General features: G+C 31.2%; 1 pseudogene; it reads right to left on the reverse strand.

The window, feature by feature from the left end:
- Positions 1-10,018: 10,018 nt before the first annotated feature.
- Positions 10,019-10,138, reverse strand: LOC120586481 (uncharacterized; annotated as a pseudogene).
- Between the last annotated feature and the right edge of the window lie 5,658 nt (positions 10,139-15,796).

Consider the following 15,796-nt stretch of genomic DNA (forward strand, 5'->3'; position numbering starts at 1 on the left):
AATATACCACACAACGTTGTTAACTGTAGTCATGTCGTACATTACATTCCAGTACTACTTTATCCTATAACCAGAACTTTTGACCACCTTCATCCAATTGCCTCATCCTCTGCTTCTGGCAACTACGAATCTGATCATTTCTTCACTTAAGTGTGTTTTTTGTTTGTTTGTTTTGTTTTAGATTCTACATATAAACAAGATCATATAGTATTTGCCTTTCTCTATTTGACTTATTTTACCTAGAATAATGCCCTTAAGGTCCATCAATGTCACAAATGGCAGGATTTCTTTATTCATTATAGCTAAATTATATATACACATGTATACATAGTAAATTAAATAGTATATAATAAATTATATTATATATAACTATATATATATGCTATACCATGTAAAACATATTATATATATACTTCTATATTATACTATATATACAACACATTTTCTTTATCCATTTATCTGTCAATGGATACACATAAGGCTACAAAGAACATAAGGGTACAGATAAGTATTCAACATAATGATTTTATTTTATTTTTTCTGGATGTATACCCCAAAGTGCAATTGCTGAATCATATGGTAGTTATATTTTTAATTTTTTGAGGAACATCTACATTGCTTTTCACAGTGGCTGCACCAATTTACATTTCTACCAATAGTGTACAAGTGTTTCCTTTTTCTCCACCCCCTTGCCAATATTTGCTATCTGTCTTTTTGATTTGGTTTTCTTTAATGATTAGTGATGTTGAACACCTTTTTATGTACCTGTTAGCCATTTGAATATCTTCTTTAGAAAAATGTCTATTCAGGTCATTAGCCTATTTTTAAATTATTAGTATGTTTTAACCATTGAGTTATATGGTTTTTGTATATGTTTTGGATACTAACCCCTTATCAGTTATAAAATTTGCAAATATTTCCTCCCATTTTATAGGTTCCTTTTTCATTTTGTTGATCATTTCTTTTGCTGTGTTAATGTTTCTTAGTTTGAAATAGTGCCACTTGTTGATTTTTGATTTAGCTACTTATGAATTAGCTATCATTTCCAAAAAATTATTGCCAAGACCCATGTCAAGAAACTTTGCCCCTATGTTTTCTTCTAGGAGTTTAATGGTTTCAGGTCTTATTTAAGTCTTTAATTAATTTTGAATTAGTTTTTATGAGTAATGTAAGGCAGGAGTCTAATTTCATTCTTTTACATGTGAATATCCAATTTCTCTAGCACCATTCATTGAAGCTACTGTCTTTTCATCTGAGTATGCTAGGCACCCTTGTCAAATATTAGTTGACTATATATGCATGGGTTTATGGAGATTATTTTCTAAAATTTTATATGGTTAAAAACAACTTGATAAAAAATAGAGCTTATATAATAGAAAATAAGGACAAATAAATGTATGGTTTTTGGCTGATATTAGTAATGCTTCTCATGTAAATAAAAATATTGCTCTTTTATTATTTTAGCATGTTATGTGGTGAAACTCATTCCATGCTCATAAACAATGGGTGCTATGCAATGTATCATCAAAAATGTCATCTCTTTTAAATTCCCTTAAGTGTTACCCACTTATTTTTCTCATGGGTATGTAGTTGCTGAAAAAAAAAGTCCTCATTAATAATTCTACTGATAATCTAAACCCTCTGAATTAAAGGAGGCACTAACCACAATCATTTTCTGTTTTTAGGAAGTTGGAAACATCATCTAATGATACCACAAAAGGATATTATTATTGTAGATTTATTTAAGAAAAATCTTAGGCAGCACTCCTCTTAGAAATTTGCATTTGATTATGTGTTGAAATTATATTTTTCTGTAAATTCATAAAGACCTTATACTTTCAGAATCTACTCTTAAAATATGCTATCCCTCTTTAAAACATTTAAATTATTTTTAAAGTTGGGTTGTAGTCTGAATATCTGCGTTTTCAAGAAAGCAGAGAAGACCACGACTACATTTTATGAGTAATGTTATTTTACCCTTGCTTTATCTAGAATCAAGGATTTGTAGTGAGAAAGGAAACGGGAAGCTATAATTCTCAAGAGTATTCAAGGCACTTAACATTATATTATGATCTATTTACAGATTTTGTTTAAATTTGGTAATATCTTATTTTTATGAAGTTCTCTAACTATATAGACATATCTAAGACATTTTAAAATTTGTTTTAGAGTATGTCTTAATGCCTTAAGGACCAAATATCTATATAAACCATGATGATTTTGAACTGGAAAAGAAAGATTAAGGTACATAATTTTAATAGTAGTAATTTAAGTTTTTTTTTTAAAGTACTTAGGGTAGCATATATATTACAGAAATGATAATCTCAAGGTAATGGAGCTACAATAAACTTTTTCGATATCAGTTTTGGATTAGACAAGTATAAAATAAAATTGAAGATGGCATTTCCATCTTCAAAGAGAACATGAATTAATTTAAAATAAATTTAAAAATTAGGAATACCCACCAGAAAGCTTTGTGGTATTTATTATAAAGCTGTGTTTTCAATAAGTTTGAGAATTGCAGTAGGTCCTTGTCTTATTCAGAAAAATATAAAATAAATTACATATGAATAAAACTATTATATGATACTTTGTACTATATCATCTTAATGAAATACTTGAAAATTCAATTCCTTCCTTGAAGTGAATATTTAAAGAAATTACCATAATAGCTTATGTATGCTTATCTATCTTATGATATGCATACATGAAAAGTATTATTCACTGGATAAATTACCATTATTATGAATAGATGATTTATATACATTTTTAAACACCAAATATATAAAACTTAAATTTATTGCATATTTCATCTCTTAAAAATAATTTTTGGTTCTATTAAAACATGCTAAGGATATAAATAAAGAAAAAAAACCTCATTGTATCGACTGTAGTTTAAGATTGCAATGAGATAGAAGAAAATTAATGTCTTTGTCCATTTCCCCTAGCTAAAGTCAATGTGAAAAAAAAAGAATGAAGGAAAACAGAAAAGAAAGCTACACGTCTTATGAAGCAATGAAACACATAATTCTAACAAGAGTTCACATATAAAGAATAATTGCTGAGTAATGTGAAATAAAATCCCAGGAATAGGGAGATTATTCAGGGAAGACATATGTATGTATCTTGGGCACAAACAAAAATAGTAAAAGACAAATAAAAATTAATATCCCCCCAAATTATACTATGAAACAGTTATAAATTATAACGAATGACATCATCATAGAAGTTGGTCTAGTAGGAAGCTCTAGGAACCAATATACCTATTGAAACAACTATTGAGCTGTCCAGAAATGTCAGAATAAAATATTTTAAATCTCTAGTGTCCAGTTGAACACTTATAGTGTTCAAAGGAGCACTTATTGAAGAAAGATGCTGGTATATTTTAAATTTTGGTGTGTCAGAAAGCAGCTACCATTCTCCAGCCTATAGCAGACAGTCCTGGGAAGTCTATATACTCTTGATGTGGTTTGCTGCTGCCAGGATGTACATAAAGACATCTCCTCTAAAAATTAGAGTTGTGTGTTTTGAGCAGCCTAGAGGGTCACTGGTACACAGGGTGGTCATCGTTTCAACTCCATTGGGCTAAAGCGAATTTCTGGAAAACATCTATCAAAATAATTCGAAAAAGCAGAGCACATTTATACCTAGCTTTTCTTACTGGATCTAGACAATTAAGGAAATCTCTCCGAGGTCAATGACTGACTGCAAAGTTAATGAAACACATTTAAGTAAGCAGACACAACATGAAATATAGTCATTGCAAAAATAGTTTGGCAAAGCCATTAAAAAATAGATGACAGGAGCCCTCAACAAAATGATGGGAAATACTGGAAAAGGGGAGAATTTCCAAGGTTATCAGATTGCAATTTCAACATGTTTGATTATCAAAAACAACAAAGTAATTACAAAGTGCACAAAGAAACACACACAATGAAGAAAAATAACCAGAGCTTAAGGGATATATGGAATACCATTGAGGGTATCAACAAGCCCGTTATGTAAGTTTCAGAAAGATAAGATGGAGAGAAGGGGGAGAAAATGTTTGAAGAAATGATGGCTAGAAACTATCTGTTGAAAGCCAAAGCTAAAGAGTATCTTGAAAGTAGCGAGAGAAAAGTGATTCAGCACAACAAAGTGTATTACTCAGGGTTATTCAGAGAAAAAGAACCAGTAGTATACAGAAGCCCTAGATCTAAATAAAGAAAGATTTTACGAAAATGTTTCACAAGATTATGGGGACTGAAATTTGAAAATGTTTCACAAGAATATGTCTGAAATTTGTAGGGCAGGCTGGCAGGCCGGCAGGCTGCAAATTCAGTTATGAATTGATATTTCAGTCTTGAGAATGAATTCCAGAATGCAGAAATAAACCACACATCTATGACCCATTCAGTTTCCACAAGGGTGCCAAGACCATTCAATGGGAAAATAACAGTCTCTATAATAAATAGTTCTAGAACTTGACAACTATATGTAAAAGAATGAAATTGGACCCATACTTGATTACGTAAAAATTAACTTGAAATTGGTCAATAAACTAAATATAAGAAATGAAATTATAAAAAACTTAGAAGAAAACATATAGGTAAATCTTTATGGCCTCTAATTTGGCAGTGGATTCTTAGCTTTGACGGCAAAATAAAGAAGAAAAAAAAACATAGATAAGTTGGACTTCATAAAAAATTAAACTTTCATGCATCACGAGATATCAAAACACTGAAAAGATGACCTACAGAATGAGAAAAATATTTACGAATTATACATCTGCTAAAAGTTTAATATAAAGAGTATATAACATATTACAACTCATTAGTAGAAAAACAAATAACACAATTTAAAAGAAGTTCAAGACCTCTGAATAGATGTTTTTCAAAGGAAATATATAAGAGACCAACAAGTACATGAAAAACGTTCAACATCATTTGCCATTAAGGAAACGCAAATCAAAACCACAATAAGATAATATTTTCTACTCACTTGAATGGCTACAATAAAAATAAAGGTAAAGAGAAAGTGGTGGTATGTCTGTATCTTTCAACTTCCCATCAAAAATTAGACTCACTCGGTACCTATTTAGTCCCCACTCAACCCACAGATTTTTTTAGAATTCACTGGTCTGTGAACTCCACAGTCACCTGGTTGACAAATTACCTGCCTAATCTTGTATTTTGTTGCTCTTGTAGCTGTGGTCTCTATATCTACACAAAGCAATCTATCATCTGTGTTTAATCTAGCCACCTAACCATAGGACACCTTAGATCTCACTATCCTGTCCTCTCATTAATCACCCTATCTCATTATTGGCTAAAGCAATCCTTCCATCATCATGGTGGCCCATTCAATTCCGTCAGCCACGCACTGAATGGCATTGAATAATACTCCATATGAGTAACCATGCTGTGTTGCCTATGAATGTCATCAGCAAGTATCATATGGAAGACTTAGGTGGTTACTCATGAACAAAGAGTCAGCAGGTACACCAACATCATTTCCTAACATCCTGTGGAGATATATGTTTGGGCTGAGACATGACTGTGTGCAGTGTGCGTCTGGAATCCAGGAAAGAACCATCCCTCTGTGACTCTTTTGTTTTATAAAATGTGCATAAGAGGTGATGGTTGGTTTGTGAGAAGATATTTGTTTTGGTTTAAGGCACCAAGCAGTCTGAACTCAGGAACTGCACATTTAAAGAGTTCTTAGAAACATCCAAGACAAAGAGAACTTCATTTTGGTGCCATGGAAAGTTGAGTCTACGAAGTAGTTGTAAGTGGGAATTGGAAGATTTTCTTGGCAGGCAAAGAGAAGGATGGTCTTGCAAACAATCATATTTTTCTCCAAAATATTCAATTTTAGTATGTGAATCTGGTTTATAATTATTGCATAAAATAACTATATATTTCTAAATCAGAATTAATCAACTTATTTTTGTAATTTCAAAAATTTTATAAATTTTGAGTTGCCTCGTACTCTATCAATATCCATCATCTTCATAATTCAATAAAAGATTAGAGCCACTAGGAGGGTGCATTTAGAATTAGAGAAAATGAATTAAATTAGTATATTTTTTGACTACAGAACATAATTACATGCACGTCCATATAATAAACTTAGCTCTGATTGCCCATAGGGTCTCCAAATTTTCATTTTATTTTTGTTCCGTGAATGAGAAAACAGTACTAGGATACAATGACTCAAAGTCATTTTACTTTTTGGACCAATTAAATGAGTGAAAAAAATATTTAGCTATTTCTGTTACAGTATAAAGGCAGTACTTTTGATAAGGTATTGCAATTCATTCATATTAATCATAAAAACTGTACAATAAAACATCTAATTTAGAGGCCAAGAGGCCACAAACTAAGTCTTATTCAAAAGTAGGATAATCTGAATAACTGTCTTCCAGAGATAAAGTTGAAAACAAACCTAAATTCAATACTTACTCTTTTTTGGAATACTTTTTTTCCATCTCTAAATTTTGTCCTTTAGACTGGTGGCATTCCTCTCTTTGGCAGAGAAACAGAACCAATAGGATGCCGACATACACACAGAGAGAACTTTAAGAAATTGGCTCACGTGAATGGTGAGAGCTGGTAAGTCCCAACTCTGTGATGTGAGCTTGGGAGGCTGGAGAAGCAGGGAAAAGTTAATGTTACACTGAGTCCAGAGGCAATCTGGAGGCAGAATTTCCTTTCCTGGAGGATCTCAATCTGTTTTCTGTGAATACCTTCAACTGGTCAGATGAGGCCCACCCGCATTAAAGAGGGTGATATGCTTAACTCAAATTTGGCTGATTTAAATGTTAATCTCATTCAAAAAAATGCCTTCATAGCAATGTCTAGATTATTTTTTCACCAAATGTCTGGGTACCCTGGCCCAGCCATTTGACATATAAAATTAACTATCGCATATACCTAATATGAAGGTAAAGTGAGCAAATGAATACCTGATTTTTTTTTCCAGACATTTAGTATGCAGGGTTCAATGGAGATTGATAAACCTACAGATGAACCATCTGGTGTTGATTGTGCCTTTCGTTGTATAAGCTAAAAGTCAGAGAACAACACAAGGCACCAATGGCAAATAATTCTGTTATAAAGGAGGAAGAAAAAGGGAAAATTTTTTTTTAATTACTAGAAAAAATCATTGTTAGAAATACAGGAGAAAATATACCCATATTTGTGAATCACAGTGTGTTGCTGTTGGTCTTATTAGACAAAGTATTATGCATTATTGGTTTTTATCTACTTTTTGTATACTTCTGTTATTTACATTTTATAAAATAGAAATAATTTTCAAGTACTTTTTTTGGGATTCATGAAGAGTTGCTATCAACTGAATTAAAACTTGAATGGTTAGTTGTAATAACCATATCTACTTTAAACAACTGCTACCATCTGTTTTAAAGTCTCTAAGAAAATTTAAGCTGGACTTAAATTAGCTTTAAACTATAAACAAAGGATGACTTATTGCTCATTAAAGAGAGGAAAGAACTAATGATGTAGTAAAATTATTTAGAACTATTTGCCAATGTTCCTTCAATCACATGACTGTCAATCAAAAAAGATTATAGTTATTCTATAATGAGAAAAAATTTAGTTCATTTTATGCTCAGTTCTTTGCAACAATTTGCCTTGGGACCTAAATGTTCTCAAAACCTTTACTTTTCATGTTTTTATGTGCTATACGAAATAGGAAAAACAAAACAACAAGAAAGATGAAGATATGATACCCAGTAAAAAGAAAATGCAATCTAGAAGATAAATGAAGAAAATGCTCAGGAATGTGAAAACATCCTAGAGAAGCGCATATAGATCAGCTCGCACAGATAATAATAGAAAGACGTAAAAATCTAGAGGAAAAGACCAAGAAAAATAGAATAGAATATCTGATGTAGACTATTTTATAGATGTTTCAGAATTTATCAAAAAGTTGGGGATAAATCAGTGAAAGGATACGCATGTGAAATTAAGTGCATGACCATATAGGGCAATGATTCACTCCAAAATAATCACTGTCCAAGAAAATAAAAGTGATTTTACTCAACTTGGAAATAAATCATGTTTAAAATTATGACAACGAAATAATACATATTACTATAACCAAAAGCTATCATTATACTGAGAGAATGGGGGAAAGTGAACTGTTCATTTTTATATTGAGACATGTAATAGTAAAATCCAAATTAACTATCAGAAGAATTCAGTAGATAATGTGTATAATAAGAGAAAAAAATAAGAAATTGCGTAAGTTAGTAAAAAGGAGATAAAGAGCAGAAGGAAGGTAAAGGGCTTTTTTATAAATCCAGTATCTGAGCTGTGAAGTTTCTCCAGTCAGTTCTACATATTTAATTTTGGTAAAAAAACGCCAGAGATTCTCATTTGGAATGAAAAATGAGCAGTGCTCTTCACTGAAGTCTTTTATCATCCCCAAATCAATATTTTCTAATTTGACTTTATTTTTCATGTTTTTCCTACAATCTCAATGGCTAAGATTATATAAATTCTCCAGAATCATGGCAGTATGTTACACATAGATTGTAGTCTTACAGGTGAGTTACAGTTGAAGCTTTTCCAATAAGTTGTCTTTTAATTAGCTCTTTGGTAATTAGAGGAAGAGTCTAAGATTATTTCCAGAGGAAAGACAAATCATTCTGTCTTTAGAGCAGATGTCTGGAGAAGAGTAAAGGCAAAACATAAAATTGGAGAATTGTAGCCTTCTCTTCCCTATCCTATCTGGTAATTTTATTTGGCATCTTGTATTGAAAGTTAATGATTTCTTTAGATCAAATTTACCTGGGATTTTAACTTTATCTGGTGCCTTGTATTGAAAATTAATGATCTCTTTATATTAGGTTTCAAACTCTATATTTTTCTTTAAATATATATATTATATTATAAAAGTTATTATACATTAAATTAATATTTATAAATGTTATTAAATCATTTATGTATATTATATATAATAGCTTTGGGATATTAGGATTCTAGAAGTTTATATTTTCAAAGATGCGTTATAACATTTCTTTTTAAATTTTTTCTGGTTAATCTAGTCTTTCTTAAAATTTACATAAAGATTTTTCTACAACAAAAAGAAGGGTAATTACTTATTTAGGACAGCTTTAAAAAAGCTGTAGCCAACAATTAATCATTTACTGCATGTCCACTTGGCGATGATGAATCTGACTCACTGCCCATGTTAGAGGCAATTCTGTGTTTATCCAAATTAAGAGCTATAGACTATTTTCACCTTGACAAGTATCAGACAAATTGGTTGTCCCCTAGACAGAGGCAGGATTTTATTTTAGTTATTACCGTATGGAAAGACTCCGGGTTCATCCCATTTGAAATGCAAAATTTCTTTCTCCTGCAAATTTTGCTGTGCCATAACAGAGTACTGCATATTTTACAATTCCATACAGATCATTAAGTATAAAAGGGGGAAATGGCCATGGGAAACAAAAGACAAAGCCTCACAATTTTACATAATAGCGTATTAGAATAATGAATTTACTTAAAACCCTGTCATAATGACTATGCTAGAATTTTTATGGATATTCTTGGCTAAATGGCAGGAGATAGTCCTTTTTGCCAGACACAACTCTTTTAAGATGGAAAGTTTAAAACCTCTACAAGACAAACACAATTTATATAATTTGTGTGTGTGTGTGTGTGCGCGTGTGTGTGTGTGTGTGTGTGTGTGTGTATATATATATATATAAATTTGTATATAATATATTGTTACATAATTTGTGTATGTATGTATGTATGTATATGTGTATGTGCATATATATTTATATTCATATATATATATATTTATTTATATATGTGTGTATGTGTATATGTGTATATATATACACATATATGTATATACATACATATATATACACACACACACACACACACACACAGATACACACACACACATATATATATATTTTAGGCGAGGCAACCCTTGGTTGACCTCACAGATTGGAAGGAGCTTGTCAGCTTACAATTCCTTATATTTTTATTTTTTATGCCTATAGCACCTGGTCTTCCTAGGTGGTCTCCTATCCAAGTACTAACCAGGCCCGATTCTGCTTAGCTTCTGAGATTAGACGGGATTTGGGCTAGTTCAGGGCGGCATGGCCATAGACCCATACTTGGTATTTAAAAAAGTATTTTCCCTTTTGCCTTCATTCAAGATAATGCTCCCTCAGATTTCTGCTCTTTATTTTTCTTTTCTTTAGTTGGTTTATATCCCTGAGCAGTGATAATCCCTCCTGTTAAGAGTAGCAGACAAACCGGGATGCATTCATTGTCATATTCCACGGACGACTCTTTTCTACTTTGATTAGTAAAAGCAAAACAAAGCACTTAAATTAATATTTTTAAGAAAAAAATAGGTTTATTAGATTGACATAAAATGGTAACATTCAATGGGAATGGCATATATGGGACAGATATTAGTGTATTCTCCCATTTATCTATTTTTTCCCCCTGATTCTTGGTTGACACTTTGTTGGGTCCGCTTCTGCTTTCCAATATGTTTGCCTCTGAAGACAGGCTCAGTCAAAAGGAAACAAGATAATCTAAGCACCCCCCTAACATAATTTTTTTGTAATTCAGTCTCAAAATTCATAGACATCACTTTTGCCATATTCTATTGATCGAAGCAGTCAGAAAAGCACATCAGATACAAGGGAGGGTGAAGTCAAGGGTATCCATTTTCTGGAAAGGTGTATTTACAGTGCACTACATAGGTTATTTAGATTGTCAAAGATAAAGCTAAACTATTTCATTATAAAATTTAAATCATCATTAAAAATGTAATTTAAAATAGTAAGATCTTAGTATCATCATAACAACCATCTTAAGCTAATCTCAAGAAAGATTCCATAAGGTGTCTGAAATCTACATGTGTCCCAAAGGCCTTATTAGCTATACAAATCCATTGCTGAAATGAATGAGTATACTTAATCTAAGAATCAATATTTTCAAAGATGTGGATTTAACTGCCCTCATTTGCATTCATAGTTATTCATCTAGTGACATGGAAGAACACATGTGACAATGGCAGCTGTGATCCATAAGAGGATGTCTATTTGAACTTCATAAGCATCATTTTTTTTTTCCTGGTTCTAAATTAGACCTTTTACTATATGATATTCCCTGTCCATTAATATCGACATATATTTAAATTACATGACATATCTCTATATCTGCTATAAACTGTATCACTTGTCTCTTATTTCTCTCTCATTTCTAATAACACCATTTAGTTTAAGTTTTACCTTATGCTGACACCCTTCTGCTGATTTCTCAGGATTTTGTATTCTCTAACACCAACCAATTCTGTTGCCTTCAGTGATCATGTCTAAGGACATAATGATTGTTTATTATTGCAACTCTCAGACACATTTAGTGGGCTTTTTTATACTCTATTAAAGAAAAACAATCCTGCTCTTCTCAACATCTCTATTGCCAGCTACATATGCATATAAGAGATATGGTCTTTGTATTTTTTATGACTTCATACTTCCTTCAGTCAAATCTCTTTCTCAAGAATTTACTTTTACAAATGTTATTGAGGAGATACTGAACAAAAAAATTCCTACAGTGTTAGTGTTTCTCAACCAGTAATTTGAAATTTGTTCACAGTTATTCAAGTCAGTCTCATAAATAACCAACCTCAGAAAGCATATGGAAACCTGGAGTGGGCATTCTCCATTATTAGTGAGAAACACTGAATATTAAAATTTACTGAGCATCCAGTATGCACCAAACACCATATTAAATGGTATTAATATAATAGTATCCTCAAAATAGTCTCTCTCTTTTCAATCTATTACAATCTTCAAATAGTGAGAAGAATGAAGTAACAACTGAGAGAAATAAACAGTGATGTCGTTGCTAAGCAGATGGAAAACGAAGCTGGTTATTTAGTTTCTGGGTTTTTTGTGTGTGTATTTTTGTATTTTTGTATTTTTTTTTTTTTTAGTTCCATGTTGCAATCTCCTCAAAGGCTGGCTTTAACTTATTTCATTTTTTTTTTTTTGTAAGATGTCAGAATCCCCTTTCACAGATGAGCTCATTGTCTATTTAACCAATAAAGAATAGACAAGATGCTTCCAGTTCCTCACATATTATATTCCCTGCTGCTGTTCACTAGCACTGTTACAGATAGTCATGGGATATGATTTAAATAGCCTTTTGACTTCAGGTATTTGAATGTTCACTTTAATATTACATTATTTTGCAGCAAATTTTGATTTATAGTTCACAATAGGCTATCTAATCAGTCTTATGCCATAACCTCCAAGGCTTTAGGGCTATAGTCCCCTCTTGAAATATTATTACCTGGCAATCCACCTTCTCTTTTCAGATACAAACATTTAATCTAACTAATTACCCATAAAATAATATTAGAGAGCTACAGTGATGACACATAGAGACATTTAGGACTTGGGGGATAAACACAAGGGATATTGGGCCTTATAAAATCAAATACATCTTCATGAAAATTGATTAAGACTTAGTCATCAGAGATCATCAGCCTAGCAAAGTCATTCTTTTTATTTAAGATTTAAAAAAATTTGTTGTCCTATAATCAAATGATTACTGACTACAGTGATATTGTTCATTGTTACCTGATTACTGTTAGAATAGTATATGCATTTCATAAGTTAAGAACACATTACTTACCTCTCTGATACCATATCCCAACAGAGATCCTCACTTACTAACTTTCCCTTTTCACTAACACAAATCCACATGCACTAGTTTCTTGAAATTTATTTATAAAGATGACATAACTAGGATTTATTGGCTTATGATCAGCCACTATACCAAAATTCAAATCTGGGGTAGTGTTAATTTTAAGGTAGCTATATAGAACTTAGTAATAAAATGATGTAGTGACTTCACACAGACCAGTATGATTGAGGCAGAACATTCTTTCATTCAACAAATAATCACCAAAAGACCTAATACCTGCCAAATGTACTTTCTACAGAGAATGCAGAAATTTATAGAATTCATTTTCCGTGGGATCTCAGACAAGTGACATAGACAGGCAAATACAAAGAAAAAAACAGAAGAACAATATCATCCTCACTTTTTTCCCCATCTCTGTCCCACTCTTCCCTCATCACTGCCTTATATCCTCTTATTGTCTACTGTATTTTTCACTTTGCTGAATTCCTCTAATGGTGGCTAGTACCAGGTGTTTGTACAGACTGAGTTCTTTCATTTTCCTTTGTTGTATCTGAATATTCATTTTTAATTTCTTGTCTTCCTCTTGTACTTTCTACTTATTTTTCCATATTGTTAAAAATCAACTTAAGAAGTCTAGCATAAATAGTAATAAAAGATAGGAAAGAAAATTATAGTGAAAACATTTATCTGTATATTGCAATTCCTCAAACTATTTTCATTCCTCCTCATGTGTATTTGAAAAATTAAGTACTACTTTGATCAAATTAAGAATGATTTATAATTTATTAATGCCATTTGAGCTAGAATTACTTTAAAATGAAATTTATAAGAATATTTAACATCTTATGATAGGATAAAATTTGGGTACACAAGAGTTGTTACTTCATTTTTTCTTTATTTCCAAGAGTGTGAAGACCAATAGTCTGTGACAAAATAATTTTACCTATGTATTGTTAAAGAGTTAATATAGTTTTAAAATAATTATTTAACATACAAAAGAATGCTTAACTTTATTAATAATTGGGCAAATACAAATTAAATTCATAATAGGGGTCTGCGGTACTGATCCTGCCTGAAAATGTCAGCATTAAACATATGATAGTTTTTATTATTTCCACATCTATTCCTTCATTCATATCCCACTATGCTTAACAGTTTTTCACCAACAAAGAAACCAAACTATTCACCTGTACTTCAGCGAGGCCTCTTCACATTACTCTCATATGTGTATTTATCGTCAGAGTTTTTACTATTAATTAATTTTAGATTATTATGTCATTGCCTCCCTAGTTTGTAAAATCTTTATATATTTAGTAAAACTTATGTTATTTCCTTATACTAAACAAATGTGATTGACTGAATGACTAATTTATCCGTTTTAGTTAGCATGATCAAAATTTTGGGTTAATTATACCTCTTTCCCATTCCTTGTTTGTGATGTCCCCAACCCCCATTTATCATTTAATTTTCTCCAAGTTTACACCTTTAAATATCCAATAAATGCCTTTGATCCCACTTCTTCACTAACATGCATTGCACGTAATCGGTAAGGGAGATATTTCTATGAAGATCCAAAGGTAAAATCATTCTTACCTCACAGCTGTCAAACTTCTTTCACATTATCATTTGTTTAATTTCCACAAAAATAAAGGTTATTATTGTTCACTTTATTCTGCAAAAGAAAGAAAGGCAAACTTATTTTAAAGTAAACACTTCAAAATACAATGTTATGTTCAGGCATTTCTTTACTCCTATTATATGTATAAATTTACCAAATATATTAACTCACATGCATTTCTTTAAATTCTCTGATCACTTACTTAGCTAAATCTATATGCCAAGGTAATAAGTATGAGTGATTGTTTCTCTGTTTGCTTTGAAATGATAACTTTTTTTTATAACATTCATCAATATGAAGTTTAACTAGATTAAATTCCAATTTAAGTAATTAAAAGACACCACTTTGGAAGTAATTAAAAGATAACTCATGCTAATTATGTAACCAAACCAATGAAGTCTGTAACTTTATAGTGCTGTCTAGTTTTACAGCCAGCAAAGGTGCTAATTATTTGAAGATTTAACAACACTAGATTCTGTCAAAAATTCCTCAATGGTTACAGAATCTTGTGAATAACAAGGTAATAAAATCCTTTAACTTTAGTACAAATATGAGCTCTTAAAAAATATACCAAGATTCATCTTGGAGTGTAGAAACCAATGACTTAGTGTAATGCCAAATGCACATAAAGATAGGTTTCGTAAATTTCCCATGAGAGATGATTCATTACTTTGATGACATTGATCAGATGTTACATGAGTTATTTTCTCTAGTTTTTCTCTTTTATCTGTCACTTGCCAGTATATATAAGAAATAACAGTTTTTGTGGCCTGATATATTTCTACCTAATGTTCACCTTATGCTTTCAGTTCCTGGAGCATTGAACATGCACATGTCTATTTTTGCAAAGAAATTATAGCATAATTATTTTTTGAATAGTAATGTTCTCTGAGTAATTATTCAGTAAATAATCATCTAGCATTATTCAAAACTGCATATATTTGCAAGTGGAATAGTTATACTTTGGAATCTTGTCTGAGGCACAGAGACAGATTAAGAATAAATCATTTTATGTTAGCCTATATTTGTTTACAATTCCAGTTTTTATTTCATTATATTAAGGGTACTTATTGTGTTTATCATCATCCATGACTAGAATTTTTTTCTATTCCTATGAAAAATGACATTAGAATTTTGACAAGGATATCTTTGAATTTGTAGATTGCTTTGGGTAATACGGAGATTTTAATAATGTTAAGCCTTCCAGTGTATGAACACAGGATGTCTAATTATGTGTGTCTTTAATTGTTTTTCATCAAATTTTATAGTTTTCAGTGCACAAGTCTTTCACTTACTTGGTTAAGTTAATTCCTAAGTGTTTTGATCTTTTTGATGCTAATATAAGTGAGATTGTTTTCTTAATTTCCTTTTAGGTTAGGTCACTGTTAGTGCCCGGAAATACAGTTGACTTCTGTATGTTTATTTTGTATTTTGCAATTTGATTGAATTAATTTATTGGTTCAAAGACTATTTTTGTTGA

Source organism: Pteropus medius, unplaced genomic scaffold (assembly GCF_902729225.1).
Source record: "Pteropus medius unplaced genomic scaffold, Ma_sr-lr_union100, whole genome shotgun sequence".
In the NCBI taxonomy this organism is placed as follows: domain Eukaryota; kingdom Metazoa; phylum Chordata; class Mammalia; order Chiroptera; family Pteropodidae; genus Pteropus; species Pteropus medius.